We start from the raw sequence: 16,074 nt of genomic DNA, 5'->3' as shown, positions 1-16,074 counted from the left end.
GGTCTACGTGTTAATGAAATGAAAGAATATTGAAGAAATTTTTCCTCTAGGTTAAAGCATATATAAAAAACAGATGAATTATTTAGTTCTTTAAAATCTGTTAGACAGCATTACTCAATATACGTACTGATAAAAAATATAATAGTTACTGTAAAAATAGTTTGATACGCGTTACTTAGTCAGGAAATAAACGAACATCGAAAAATGGAGGAGGATCACAAAGGAGAATAGAGGTATATATTAGGCCAATCTCCGGACCTTGCCTTCATTTTCTCTTCCAAAATGGAGTAAAGTTACTCTAACCATTACTCATTTTTTACTTCAAAAAAAATATTCTATTTTATATTCTTTTCTCTTTAATATAATATTATATTATTATCTTTTATTTAAATATTATTTTTTATTTCTATTAAAGAAATTCTATCTGTTTTTCCTTCTTACATATTCATCACATATAATTTATATTCCTTTCTTATATAACCATTTAATATAAAATTATTTTATACCATAAATTTTTAAATAATATAATTTATAAGCAACATCTAATATTTTATATTCGCACCTTTCAATTTTAGCAACATCTAATATTTTATATTTGCACCATTCATTTTTTGAGATGATTATATATTTTTTGTACAATTATAACTTATAATAAAATTAACTTACAATTTTATATAAAAAATAATAAATGCACAAAAATTAATTTATCAAAATTATACGCCAAAGTTAAGATGTAAAATTAATATTATAAATATATAACATAAACATAATTAGGTATATATAAAGAGATAAATTAAAAGAGTTAAATAATAAAAATAGTAATAAAGTAAGGATGAATAGTAACAGAGGAGATATATGAATAGTGCCACTCCAAATTTGGAGTAATATTTTGGCAAAAACTGACCGCAGAAAATGCTGTAGCGTTGGAGATGCTCTTAGACAAATTATTTGCTTCAATTCATTTAACTAAGCAAGAGAATAAAAAATTTTGATCTTTTTTTTTGTTGAATAAAAACTTTTGAATCTCTCTTATTCTCCCCCCCCCCCCCCCCTTTTTTTTTTTTTTTTTGCATTATTCCTTGATGGACATGTTAACCGGCAATTCGATTGGACAATGTGGAAATGCCTAATAAAGATAAGGATAATTAAGTGGCACGCAATGCTCATATAATTAGTGCTTTGCTTCGTGTGATTGGTTTTGTTAGGCTATATGTACTTTGCAGCTTTCTAAGCTTTTCTCAAGATTAACCACACTGATGGATTGTAAAGATTCGGTTGCTGATTGTTAACATTGTTGAAAATAACCTCAAAAGGGATCCATTTTTAGTGGTTAAAAGTTTAAAGCAACTTTTAGAAGCTACAACAAGTCACTAACTTTCACTTATCAATCCTCTAATGCAGCTTATGTACAGACGTTACTACACATATCCCAAATTTTTAACTAATCGATTCGGGAGCTATATATACAGAACAAATGCCTAAATGAAAATATATTATCTCTATGGGACAGGCGCGATGTTTAGTGTAATGTTAGGGGGGTCTGTAAGCTAATTCCTTAAATGTGTATTTGCTAGGTTGCCCACCTAAACGAAGCGGTTATAAATGCTATAACAAAACTTTATAAGAAATATCTCGAAAAACTCTAGAAGAATTGATTTAGGTCTTAATCAGTGTGTAAATATGTAGGAAATTGGAGGGTCAATTGGTTTTTTGACTTTTTACAAACTTGTTTTTAATTTTATGATCCTACCTTCTTTTTTACACATGGGAGATTTACTTTTACACGTAAGAAATCTGTCTTTTACACATAAGAGATCTAAAAAGGTCATTTTCTTAAATTCAAAATTGTAAAGGGCCATGATGTACAAATAGCACCGGAAATTGGTGTTAAGCAGAAATGGATAATACAATTAATGAAATGGTAACTCTCTCTGAGAACAAAAAAGAGTTCAATAATTAAAAGAAGATAATTACAAGACGATAAACTCCCTGTTCCTAAAGAACTTATTTAAATTACAATTCTTATTATTTTGGTAAAAAGCAGAAGCAGTAACTGAAATTGGCAGCCCGAACACCTTACCACAGACAGAGGATAGAGGGATCACAGCAACACTCATCTATCAGGCAACAACAACACAGAGCTGCTAGGCTGCAATAAATCACGAAATTAAAAAAAAAAAAAAAAAATGTATAACAGAAAAGAATTTACTTAAAAGCATCTTTTAGCCAAAAAGGAAAGAATTAAAACAAGAAACACACGAAAATGATTTTTTTCTTTTTAAAAAAAAAGAGTTTAAACATTACAACATTGCAGGTAAATAATTTTTAAACTATTATGTTACTTAAAAGAAATACAGTAATAAAGATAAATTGTCCATAGAAAGTGAGATTGATAACCTTAAAAAAAAAAGGCAAGTTATCTATAAGTGCGCTAATAGTGTAAAAAATCATCTACTCCTTGCACATATCACAGAAAGGCTAATAATTCTTTTTCTTGCTTTTCCTTATCACACTAGTTTTGTTAAAAATCTCAAAAGAATCTCTTCATATATCAATAAACTTTAGGATAGAGGAGGAGCAAAGCTTACCATCCTTCAAGAAAACCTCTGTTTTTCTGAGGTGGAGGAGCAGCTGCATATGTTGGTGGCGCCATCACTGGAGGAGGAGGCCCCTGATAATATCCTATATTTCAAGAAACATTAAAAAAAAAAAAAAAAAAAATGCTCAGCTCAACTATTGTTTTTAGCAAATACAAATTAAACTAAATGAAAAGAAGGGGAGTTTGGCGCATCAGGAAAATTTATATCATGTGACTAGGTGGTCACGAGTTCAAGTCGCAAAACAGCTTATTGCAGAAATGCAAAATAAGAAAGTCACGAGTTCAAGTTGCAAAAAGCAGCTAAGGCTATATATATATAAGAGCCAATGTGATCCAGTCCTTTTCCACTTTGTGGAGAGCGAAAACTTAGTATACTGAAATGCCTTTTTATAAAATAAATAAAACATATATGGAGCATATAGATGTGTTACGTTATTACCTTGACCTTGAGAGGGGTATGGATAACCATATTTTGGTGGCTCATTCATGTCCGATAAACTCCTAATTAGAAGTAAAAAGAGAAAAGAAGAAAGAGAGAGGGAGAGAATAGATAGATAGTTGATATGGTATATGAAAACTACGTACAGCTTTGTAGTGGATTTGTTCTTATATTTTTGGCGACAATGCGAATAGGATTCCTTTCAATTCTTGTTTGTTTAGATACAGCTTTGGATAGCGAAAGAAGAAGCAACTGGAGAAAAGCGAAAGGGTCCTTAGCTTGCACTTGTCAAATACTGCAGCAGAAATCAGAATGACTTGATATTTGAAGGGTTTTTTTTTTGCTTTTTTAAATTTTATTTATTTATTTGTGAGGTAAATTCCTTTAAATGGTGATTGTTGTCCTCATCAATGTTCTCTGTAGGATAGTTGCGATACTAGGGACACATGTGACAACGGTGCAAAGGCTGCCTTAAATACTTCAACTGTTGATTCAAAATAAGTACAACTTTCTTTTTAGAAAATTAAGAAGGTGTTAATTATTTCATTTTCAAATTTTACCATTGCTCCAATAAATTTAGTCAAATAATCCTTATGATCAATACGGTAAATAATGTTCTAATGGGTGCATAAAATCTTAAACGATATTTATTTTGAATTGAAAATAGCAACTTATTTAAATTATTCAATTTGATCTAAAAAGTAGGTGCAAAAAAAAAAACATTTGTCTCCTATATACTTCTTATTTCCTAGCTAGGCTTCTATCCTGGAATATTGGCCTTCTCAGTGGGGGTTACTCATGAAGCTTTAATGTTATCTAATTACTCTTTTCAGTCCACTTTAATTGATTTTTTGATATATTTTTTGTGGTCTACAATATTTAATTTTTTACGATATCATGAAGGAATTAACCTCTTTTTTTCAAAGTTGCCCTTGCAATAAAGAGCCTAGTATATATAATTGTTATATTTTCAATTAACAAATTAAGGTTAATATGGTCAATTTTAATGTTAATTAATGCTAAAAAGTGAATTTCTTAATATGTGTGAAAACATCCAAAAAAATCAATTAAAATAAATTGGAGGGAGAAGTTTTTGCATCAAAGTTGAGGGTTTTTCATCAATTGTCAACTCTGAATTTATTGCAGGTGCAACTTTTTGCTTACCGGAATTAATCCAGATAGTCACTCACATAATCTCTTATATATATATATATAATTCATATATAATATATGTATAACTGTGTAAAATTAACTAGCTAGAAAAAGTAACAATTGAATTTCGCCGGCTGTTGTGTAACAATCCCAAACTTATTTGTGATTTAACAAGCTGGATGATGCAGAATCTTAATCTAATTTTCAAAAGTGAAAAAGGTGGCGTCTCTTTAATATCTGCAAATTCAATTTTTCAGAACTTTATTTTTGAAAATAAGAGGTGTTTGGATAGTAAATTTTGAGAATATTTATTGGATGCAATATGAATGTAACACTTTAACAAAACAAAAAAAAAACATAAAACATACCTTTTAACCCTAACATTTTATAAGAACTATAAATTCTTCCAAGTATTTACCACATTCAGTTTAGAATAATCGAGCCCACAACTGCGTACACTGGATTTAACTAAAATGGTATTAATTTTATTGTCGACCATTAAAATATTATATACATTATATCACATTACAATCACACAACAATCTTTTTTAATAAATTTGAAATTTATCCAAAAGGCAACATTAATTTATAAAATGGAGCAGAGAAGATAATGGAGGGATCGATAGTTGGATAAGGCAATTATGAATGGTAGGTAAAGGATCTAAATGGCGGGTTGAAGTTTTCAATGTCAATTTTTTATTTATTTATGTTTTATTTGCTACAAAAATACACCTCCAAGGGTGTGTCAGCTGATCCTTCAGCGTCTGCACCAACTAAATCGGAAGCTTAATTCAAAAGACGAGAGTAGGCTTTAGGAAGATCACGAGTTGAACCATACTAGCAAATAGTTGGGCGATTGGTAGTTCGGGCAGTGAAAGGGCTTGGAAGGCAAGTTGTAGAGGGCGACTGAAAAGGAGGCTCGACCCACAGGGAGAGCTGTGAGCAAAGAGAGATTGTGAGTGAAAAGAGTAGGATAACTCTGATCTTTCCTTCTATGGAGTCGGATGCGAGCTTAACGCCTACTATCTTACTCAAAAAGAGTCAATGGGAGTAGACACATCAATAGCAGCAGAGTAGTTATGGTTTGAGATGAGAAAGGAGCATCGAGGTGGGACAAGGCGCTTTCAATGGTGATGAAAGAGGAGCAAGCAATGATCTTCTTAATATCGATCTGCCTTAAAGTGGTCGAGTAAGTATATATTATAGCAATCGCGTTTAAAGTATAAATAAAAGGAGTGGCTTAGTGATTGATAAAGTATGATGAGAATGATGAGGTACACTAGTCGAACTTGACCCCTGTTATTTTGAGATTACATCTAGTATTCAGAGTTTGCCTCGATTTAGTACTGCTCTCGCAATCCGCACCGAAACAGTCCCAAATTCAATCTAAGCGAACTCAAAACATATTAGATGATAATTCTTATTTTGATGAAATAGTCTAGGTGTGTGCTAATTACCACGCGTACAACTATCATAAAAAATAGGTTAATAACTAGTAGTATGTGAAATGGTAGCTTCAATTAGAATCGAGTTTTGGATGAAATCCAAACGTTAAGGCAGTAAAGTGAAATTATTCTCCTAACTTGAAAGCTGTAAAGACTAAAGTGAAATTACTTCCTCACGGGGTTTTATATTTTTCCATTTGCCTTTTCTCCTTTTTCTCATATTCTCTTTGTTCCCATTTATGCTGCTTAAGAGTCGTCCCTTTCACACCATTCATTACTTATGGGCCAAAAACCATATACGTAACAGAATTTAGACCCAACGAATAATCACTTTGAATTAATATTCGTAAGCCAATCTTAGCAATCTTCTTTTTATATACACAAGCAAGAAGTTTCCACATTATTTCTATAAAAATATTATAATATACTAGTGAAAAGTATTGGAAATTAGTCTAAGACATAATGATTATTGTAGTATACAAAGATCCAAGGGTTAAATTACATGTACAAATGCTGGCCGGTTTCAAATCTGCATGAAATTGCATGATTATTTGCACTGTATGGTCATTTTCTTAACCATTCTTTAATTTACTTCTCTGCTAGCTCAATGGGCTAAATTTTGCATTATACGTATGTCATGAATTTTCCTTTTACAATAAATTGAATTCATTAGATTAACCAAAAAAAAAAAAATAGTGACCTAAAAATCCTTCGTATGAACTATCCAATAGGCGTCAACAATTGACCAGACATTTCTAGAATAAAACAGAATCCCCGTGCTGATGGGCCCAAATGAAACTGTCCACAAAGTTTTAAAACAGAGACTCCGAAATTTTGAGAAAATGAAAAAAAAATATTTTATTAGTTTGTTTTATTAAAACCAAAGAAAAAATAGAAAGAAAAAAAAAATCATTGTTCTGTCTTATTTTTCAAAAATAAAAAAATAAAATATATATATATATATATATATATATATAATATTTTATCTGCTAATATTTTGGGAAGCAACTAAAAATATATATTTCTCAAGAAAATACTACCAGTGACTTATCCATTAAAAAATTGCTTTGCTTTCATGAAACTTTAACTTGGGCCAGAAGCCTTTTCACTTTAAGATAAGCCCATTAGTAGAAATCTCATGACATTATATAAGCGCTCTCAAAATAATAACAAAAAAAATAATATTTTTTGTATATTTATATATTTTATATATTATATATAGAAATTGTACAAATTTTATAATTTTTTTCGACTATCGAATATAAATAGTTTCTGGCGTGAGCTAAAAGTGAAAAAAAAATGCATAACCAATTCCTTTACCACATCATCAAACAAACTACAATCTCTTGATTCATATAGACCTAATGAAAAATATAATACGATAAATAAAAAAAGGACTTAGATGAGCGATATTAATTAGTTGGGATTAAGTTTCAGTAATGTCAATGAGTTTATTTTAGATTTAATATTTTCTAGGAATCTTTTAGTCATGCAAGAAATTTATATGCTACTAGTAAATTACAATACCTTCATGACAAAAAATATAGTTTATCCATCGACCTTGCATCCAAATCCCTGTTACATACTTCTCTATCACGGGCAATCTTTTACACACACGACCTTTACACCACTTCTGTGTTTGACCACTTTTTTTCTAAACATGTGTGGGTCACGCATGAATAAAGTTGTGACACGTGTCACTAACTTAAAAATAGAAAAATAAAAGAATCCATCCAAGTTTTATTTAAAAAATAAAGAAAAAGAAAAGGACTCCCCACCCAACTCGTCGGAGAATCCACTCCGACCACCAATGTCGAGAGCAACCTTTGTATAATAATTTCACATTTTTCTACAAATGCACCAGGTTTTAGTTCCACAAATACATTAGGTTCCAAATTATGACTAGAAGAGAACTTTTTTTTAGAAACACTAAATTAGCTCTCTTCTCCCCCATCTCTCCTGCACATCATCGCAGGTGACCACCACCACCATAGCTGGCACCACTCATCACATCACCTCCACATCCATTGAACCGGCAGCTTAAAATTATAATTCGAAAATTTTTGACACAGGTTCGAATTTTGACAAACCCAACAGCTGATTCAAAAATTTAAGCCCAATAACTGTTAAAATAAATTTCAGAATAGCAACAACAATTTAATTCAGTAAACAAGCTCAACAATTCCGTTCAAACAAATTCCAACATTGTTGCGAGATTTCTCCGCCCAAACGCCGATTCGAAAACTCAAGAAACCCCAACAATGGAGGTTCGAAACTTTCTCCTCGCAAATGACGATTCAAAAATTCGACACCACCACAAATCGTCGAAATTTCTGAATGGAAAAGGAAAAGATAGAGAAGATGACTAAATTACCTTATTTGATTAAATGTTATCTTTTCCTTTTCTTCCTTTTATTTTTTCTTTATTTTTGTGTTTGTTTTTTAAAATAATTTCTATTTTGGTTTAATTTTTGACAGATGGCACTTAAATAAGATTTTGGACAAAAAATTTACCCGTCTCACGCTCTTATTTTTTTTGTGTTAAACACGCACATGCCCGCTCAGCAAAATGGTATGTCATTGACACACTTCTAAAAGGTTAAGTGTGTAAAATATTGCCCCAATAGAGAGGTGTGTAACAAGAATTTGGGTACAACGTTAATGGGTAAATTATATATTTTGCCTTACCTTTAAGTACAACTTTTTATTTTACACCAACATTGAATTAAGATAGACTTAAATGTAGGGATATAAAAAGTGTGAATTTTATAATCTATTATGACTTATTTGAAATTGAGGAATAGTTAAAATTATATTAATATTGTCACTGATCAAAAGGCATAACAGAATTCATCTTAATTACCGCGGTACAATATTGTGGGGCTGCCCCTAATGCTATACTAATGGACTAAATTATATATCACATATTTCACCTTTTAAAGGTGTAACTAATTGAAAAAATTATGTAGTTGTCACGATCCAATTTCTCATCCGTTTGAGTATTGTGATGGCACCTAATCTTAGGGACTAGGTAAGACTAACATTAATTGAAACAATAATATTATTTAAATAACACCTAACAATTTGAAATAGAAATCTCTTAAACTTTACAATTCCCAAAACCTGGTAGTACAAATCATAAGGTCTACAGAGTGTTTGCTAGAAAACTTCTAAATACAACTGTCCAAAAATAAGAATAAATAGTGCAAAATAAAAACATGAAGGTGACTCCGAAGCCTGCGAACGCAGCAACAGATTTACCTTGAGTCTCCACAGTAACGACCCGCACAACTACTAACGAACAATAGCTGGATCTGCACAAAAATGTACAGAAATATAGAATGAGCACACCACAACGGTGCCCAGTAAGTACCAAAACTAATCTCGGTGGAGTAGTGACGAGAAACAGTCAAGACACCCACTGGTCTAATAAACTGAACAAGTATAAGTATATGAACAACAAAAATATGATGTCTACATAAAGACTATGCAATATGGCTCACAATACACTAATGGAAATAAGAAAGGAAACAACAAGTATCAGCGGAATATTATAAAAATGATACAGAAAAGTGAATGGAACACAACCTAAATTCGGAATCACAAATACAGCAAGGACAAGTAATAACTCCGCAACTACAATCGCTTTTACATCAGGTTTAGTCATCAAACTCCACAAAGTACCGAACCTCGGACAAAATCACAACTCACGGGTCTCAATACCTGAACCCTAACACTTGACATCCTGTGCCCTCATAACACTTCATAACCGCTCTGACGACTCACGTGCCAATAGAGCCATTCTCACATAGAAGGCAAGTAAATAAGAGTGAGCATCTATGCTCAGCAATATCAAGAACACCTCTTATCCGATAAGAGTGCTTAACTACGTGTATGTTTGTGCAAGTGTCCTAACATAGTCCATACCAGCAAATAAGCATAAGGAAAAAGAACGGACAACCCGTAGAATATTTTCTCACTCAGCTTTCACAAGATAAAGCTTACACAGTTAAGTGTACCACTACACAATATCAACAACAAGAATGCCCCCCAGGCAATCACAAATCATTACAAATTAATCCTTGACACATCCCACCTTGTCTCGCCACGTATACAATAATAAAGTAAGTACCCGCCTTGTCTCGCCACACGTGCATAATTGCATAACAATGTTTCGACCTTGTCTCGCCACATGCGCAACCCATATATATATATATATATATATATATATATATCCCGTCTTGTCACGCCGCATGTGCAAATATCAATAGTAAAAATAGCACGACAGAAACCTCGTGCAACCCTATAACAATAACCGCACGGCAGAAACCTCGTGCATCACAATAACAACAACCGCACGACAGAAACCTTGTGCATCACAATAATAAGTTCAACAGCAATAATGACAATAATACAAGGATACGACAAATACGCCAACTCAGAAATTTCAGAACTCAAGGAAACGGAGGAACTAATTCACAAGGAGTTGCCACAATAGAGAATGCTAGTCATAATAAGAGCATCTCAACAAGGGAGAAAATAATGTGTAACAACGGTCCCACAAACTACTGTTCAACAACGAGGGAGATATCACGAGTCAATAATTCCAATAAGGATAAGTCAACTAAGATATAGGATATCTAAACTCCTTTTAAGGCAAAATGTATAGTTCGACAACGAGGGAGCTAGCGAACGGTGAATAATTCCAATAAGGATAAGTCAACTAAGATATAGGATATCTAAACTTCTTTTAAGGCTGGGCAAGAACGAAAGAGACACAACAACTTCAATTAAGGATAAGCGGTATAAAGAAAATTATAGCCTCAATTAAGGACGAACAATTACAGAATAGATAATTATAACTTCAGATAAAGATAAGCAATTAGGGAATAGACAACACTGTCGCGCCCCGTTTTCTTGCGAAAGCGGGCTTCGACGTGTGACAACTCTTTTAAATGGGTATTAAAAGAGAAGAGTCACCACCTAATGATTTTAAGGTGCGTTAGGGTACTTATTATGCAAATAACTCTATTTGACTAGTCAACGCCTCCAAAGATCGGGTAAGGGCTCAAGTTACCTCAAAGAGAAGGTGTTAGGCACTCATGGAGGTCCATAACTGTGGGTCCCGGCCAAACTTAAGATTATGTGGATTACGATTAAGCTAGGTGATCAAGTAAACAAAGGGAATTCAGAAGTCAAAGCACTTTATTACAACATGATTAGTACAGATCTTAGTGCGAATATAGGGATATGACTATCTAGATCTAATAACAACATATAAAGAGGAAGAGGGGGTCCTAAGTTTTTTAGCCTAAAGGACCACCCTGTGCAACATAAAAAATACTTCATAACTCCCTCAAGATGGGTTGTTACTCATATTATTCAGCGGGTACAGACTATCATCTCCTGCTACCCGATTACTATATTAAAGTTGTTACCTAAAAGCGTTCTAATTCAATTATAGGCCGTACATTATGCATGTACTACCCGTCCCATACCTATGGTCCAGGAGGTATTGGACCTTTACTTTGGGTGGTTCCAGACCTCACTTAGGCTGCTCAGAAATGTCAAAACTAGGCGACATACAAAACACATTGGACTTCACATATAGGCAGTCAAGGCTCAAGTTTGCCTCCACACTTAAGCAATAAATGCACGCAAGACAAATTGTATGTTGAGCAGTGGCATACAAGCAGTTTCAGAAACCAAGCGTCGCCCATAGACATGATTGTACATTTGTCGCATATTGATTGTTGAAATTGCAGATTTCCAGTTATTAACCATATTGTGTCTGGGTGACTTATGCAGTAAGGAGTAATGAAAACCATTGGAATAAGCCTAGAATTACTCATGCTTTTGATAGTGGTCTAAGTGAACAATAAACAATATTGAGAGGGGCATCATTAACAGTTATTAAGGTGAACAGTGGTATCCTATAGACATGATTCTAACGATTAGCACTTGGGAACATGATTTTATTGTTATACTTTAACCTTATAGGAAGGTTCTCTAGGTGAACAATGTGATGCAATAAAAAATGAAATGATTAGAGTCCTATAGGCATGATCTCTAGTGGATATGCTGCAGCAATGCAAATTAAAGAAAAGTTCAACAGTATTTATTTCCTATGGGCAGGTTTTCTAACAACATGTAGCAACAAGGATAATTGAAGCATTTGAGTTCATGATTTGCTAGTAGACAAATAGTGCAAGTGTGTGCACTTCTCCTAATGGCATAATTTCTATAGTGTGCATAGAGTGAACGACATATATAGCAAATATATCATTCAGTCCTATAGGCATGTTATCTACCCATCGCATATTAATATTAGGATCTACCCCATCCCTTTTTACTAACAACCCTAATCGTTTATACAAAGGATATTATTACAGGCCCAATAATGAATAAAGTAACAATATTACATAACGGTAGACAGGCCTATAGTATGCCCAAATAAAATAACTAGATACCCAGCCTTACTAGGACTTCATTACTTCTGGCATAGCATACTTTAGTCCTTCAATAAAGAACCATACGATCACAGATCCATAGGGGAGTTCAGACCCCTTTCAATGAGCCACAACACCAAGTGTTGCACCACTTGGAACAACCAATATAGAACACAATGCATGATAGGGAAGTAAAATATTAGGGATAGTTTTGGAGGTTAAAGGAATGACTAGGACCAAGCCCTAGTGCGTCGGAGTTCTCAAGGGCCTCAATTGTACCCCGAGCAGTGCTCACACTAGGGAGGCCAACAATAGAACCTATGTAGCCTTGGCTTTCAGCCGGCTAGGAATAGGAATTTAGAATATCAGAATAACAAGTAAGGAGAGTGGACAGAAACCACCAGACTGAGCATACAGCACAACTGGTCAAGTAGCTCAGTAAATTCAGCAAGGTTCACATAGCCAAAGTATCACATAGAAAACCATCATAGGAATTAGGAAAAGAAACAGGTTTGCAGACATACATAGGTTGCATGAAGTTGAACTGGTTGAAACCTAATGGTCTAAATTAAGTTAAGTCTAACCTAATGTCATATTAATCAATACTTAGCCATGATGGAGGAATACACACATGTATAATCAGAGAAAGGATAGAATAGCAAATCAACCAAGGCATACTGGAAAAGTATTAGCGTAAGAGCAAAGTCCTAGTCAATAGAAAATAGAGTGTTTGTCTTTTAGAAAATCAGGATAGCATGAAGCAAGTTTAGAGCAGATTTTAGGGCAGCATTCCGTAGAGTTAGGGTTAATACACAAAGAGCATTCCAATATACAAAGAACTCAGTACCAAAAGGTTCATTCAAGTAAAGGGGGATTTCCATAGAGTTAGGGTAATATCTAAAAACAATAGGCAGAAATTGGTAACTTAACAACATACAATCACAATAGTCAAGCTCATGTTGAAGTGGACTGATATTGATGTCCAAAACTAAATATGTTAATATGCTACAGGGTACAAAACCCATCTCAGAAGATAAGAGATCTCAGAGTGCAAATCATAGAGAAGCATAACACAAACAATAGGTTATCTCATGCATTTACTGACATCAAAATATTGAACATTATCATAGTTGAATCATGCTCATGCAAGTCCAAATACATATTGCAAAAGAAGGAGGAAAATTGAACATTGCCAGAGTTTAGATACTAACCAGTAGCAGAATCAAAGAATGAAGAGTGTAATAGCAAAAACTCCAAATCCCCGATGCTTTAGAGTTAAGAGCCTTGAGAATGGGTTCCGAGCAGTGCTTGCACCGGAGGAGATTATTCAATAATTTAGAGAGTGTTCGAGTGTAGCAGTGAGTGAATGTGTGAGAGAAGAGAGTAGTGAAAACACTAGCAGGGATCGGGATATTCAAAAGGTCTCTTCAAGGGGTTTTAGGGGAGGGGTTTATATAGTAGCAGATTTAACACATAAAATAGAGAAACACGGTAAATTAAACACATAATAAGGAAAATATGGCATGCCAGAATCAATTAGAGTCAATTTAGGGCAAATAATACATAGAATAGGAAGTTTAGTAAATTAAACGGAGAATAAGAAAACATAACATGCAAATAACACTTAAAATAAGGGAATACAGTAGATTGAATAGAGAATAAGGAAAATATCATACGAAAATCAATTAAAGTCAGTCTTATGGCAAATAAAAGTAAAAATTAAGAAATACGGTGTGTTAAACAGAAATAAGAAAAATATCGGTCGAACACGAGAAAGGGAAGAGTATCAATCGAAAATCAGTAAAGAATAAAGGAAAATCTCGAACCCTAGTTCAAAAGGAAAGCACAGATGGTTGAAAATCTCACTGAATTGGACCATATAGCCTGATAGTGAGTGCATAAAGACGAAATATCGTCTAAATCTCAAAAGTTGAAGGCGGTGGAATCCGATTTGAGGACTGGTACTTGCCAAAATTGGGGCAAGTACTATGTAACATCATAGTCTTGCGAATAATACTGAGGTAACACATAAAAGGCAAGAGAATCATGGAAGGAATCCATGATTGAGAAGATTGAAAGGGCAGCTAGGGTTTCAGTGGGAGAGAGAGGAGAGGATTTTAGGGCGGCGGTTCAAGAGGGAATGATGATTAGGGTTAAGGTTTAGGATAATAAAATGGGGGATTGATTATGGGCCGTTGATCTTAGAGATCAATGACCAGGATTTTAAAAGAGCTGGGTCGGGTTAATGGACGGGTAAAGGTGATTGGGTCGCTGGTTTTGGTCTTGGGGTAATTGGGGTGTTGGGCTAATGGTTTGGGCCAAAATTTGGTCCGAAAATTAGCCTGTTTTGGGCCAGCTCTTGAAACCCTTGAAAATTAATTAAAAATAAATTATTAAAACTTCTAATAAAATGGTAAAAATAATATTTATGCTGTAAAACTATTTTAAAAATAATAACTCAACCTTATAAAAATATAAAATGATACTTTGGCATAAATAATATAATAAACACAATTATTTGTAAAATATAGGCCATTATTGCAAAATTAGATAAATAGCATAAAATGCTAATGTAATTATATGGAATGAAATAAAATATTTGAAACATATATTATAGGTGAAAAATAATTATTTTAGGCAATTATGTCATCACAAAAATAATTTGAAGGAATTTATCTATAATTAGAATGTAAGAAAAAAAATTAATTTAAAGCTCTAAATATTATGAAAAAATTATAGAAAATGCTTGTATAGGTTTATAAACTAAATAATGATGCAAATATGCTATTTTGAAAGTATATATATATTTAAAAAATATGAGGGCAAAATTGGGTATCAACAAACACGGCAATAGAAGAGATACAATTTCAGCTAAGGCACATATGAATCAAATGAACACAAAAGTGGATCATGAAGCAATTAATTCCAATTACAGCAGGTAGAAGTGAAAGTGGAAATTAAGAAACATAATCAAAACGAGAACAACTGCATATTCAGTGAATACAAGGACATAAGAATCCGTAAAGGCCAATTTTCCACAATTAAGTCTGGGCACGTACTCGTCACCTCGCGTAAACGGACTACAATTAGCATAGAAGACTCAAATCCTAAGGGGTAGTTCCCCCACACGAAGTTAGGCAAGATACTTATCTCAAATAAGACAGACTACAATTAGCATAGAAGACTCAAATAGCCTCCGGATGGCTCAAATCTAATCAAAATAACTTCAAAGCACAAATAAAACTCATAAGAGATTATTCTAGATCATAAAGTCTCAATCTTTATCAAAATCTAAAAATCGGTCCAAAAGTCGACCCCTAGGCCCATATCTCGGAACCCGATAAATTTCACAAAACCCGAACACCCATTCTGATACGAGTTCAACCATACTAAAATTATCAAATTCTGAAATCAATTCGTCCCCCAAATCATGATTTTTCATTTTGAAACTTTTCTTCAAAAAACTTCATTTTCCCCAACTCAAAATAAAATTAAATGATAAAAATAAAGATAAAATTATGGAATAAAATAAATTCTAAGTGAAGAATACTTACCCAATCGATTTTCTTGAAAAATCCGTAAAGAATCTGTAATGACCCAATCGGTCATTTTAACTTTTAGAACCCCGTTCCCTAAAATAAAACTTTTCGTAGGTGCTTGTAATGATTTATGACTTGCGGGGATGGTTGGTTCGGGATTTGGAAGTGTTTGGGATGAAACCAAAATACTTGGTTCCTTAAGTTGGCCTTAAAGTGCTAAGTTTGACTTCGGTCAATATTTTTGTAAAAATGACCCCGGAATAGAATTTTGATGATTCCAACAGCTCCGTATGGTGATTTTGGACTTAGGAGCGTGATCGGAATTTTATTTGGAAGTCCGTAGTGAAATTAGGCTTGAAATGGCTAAAATAAGAATTTAAAGTTTGGAAGTTTGACCGATGAGTTGACTTTTTGATACCAGAGTCGGAATCCAGTTCCGAAAATTTTCATA

The 16,074-nt window shown here is 33.3% G+C and overlaps 1 long non-coding RNA gene across 1 annotated transcript; it reads right to left on the bottom strand.

Annotated features, from left to right (window-relative positions):
- Positions 1-1,910: 1,910 nt before the first annotated feature.
- On the bottom strand, positions 1,911-3,264 carry LOC107826846 (uncharacterized). Its single transcript, XR_001657365.2, has 3 exons — positions 3,039-3,264; positions 2,589-2,682; positions 1,911-2,149 (listed from the first exon to the last, which is right to left on the bottom strand). It is a non-coding gene; the product is annotated as an uncharacterized LOC107826846 (long non-coding RNA).
- Between the last annotated feature and the right edge of the window lie 12,810 nt (positions 3,265-16,074).

Source organism: Nicotiana tabacum, unplaced genomic scaffold (assembly GCF_000715075.1).
Source record: "Nicotiana tabacum cultivar K326 unplaced genomic scaffold, ASM71507v2 Un00001, whole genome shotgun sequence".
Taxonomy (NCBI): Eukaryota; Viridiplantae; Streptophyta; class Magnoliopsida; order Solanales; family Solanaceae; genus Nicotiana; species Nicotiana tabacum.
The sequence above is the reverse complement of the archived record's forward strand: the minus strand, read 5'-3'. Positions and strand labels throughout refer to the sequence as shown.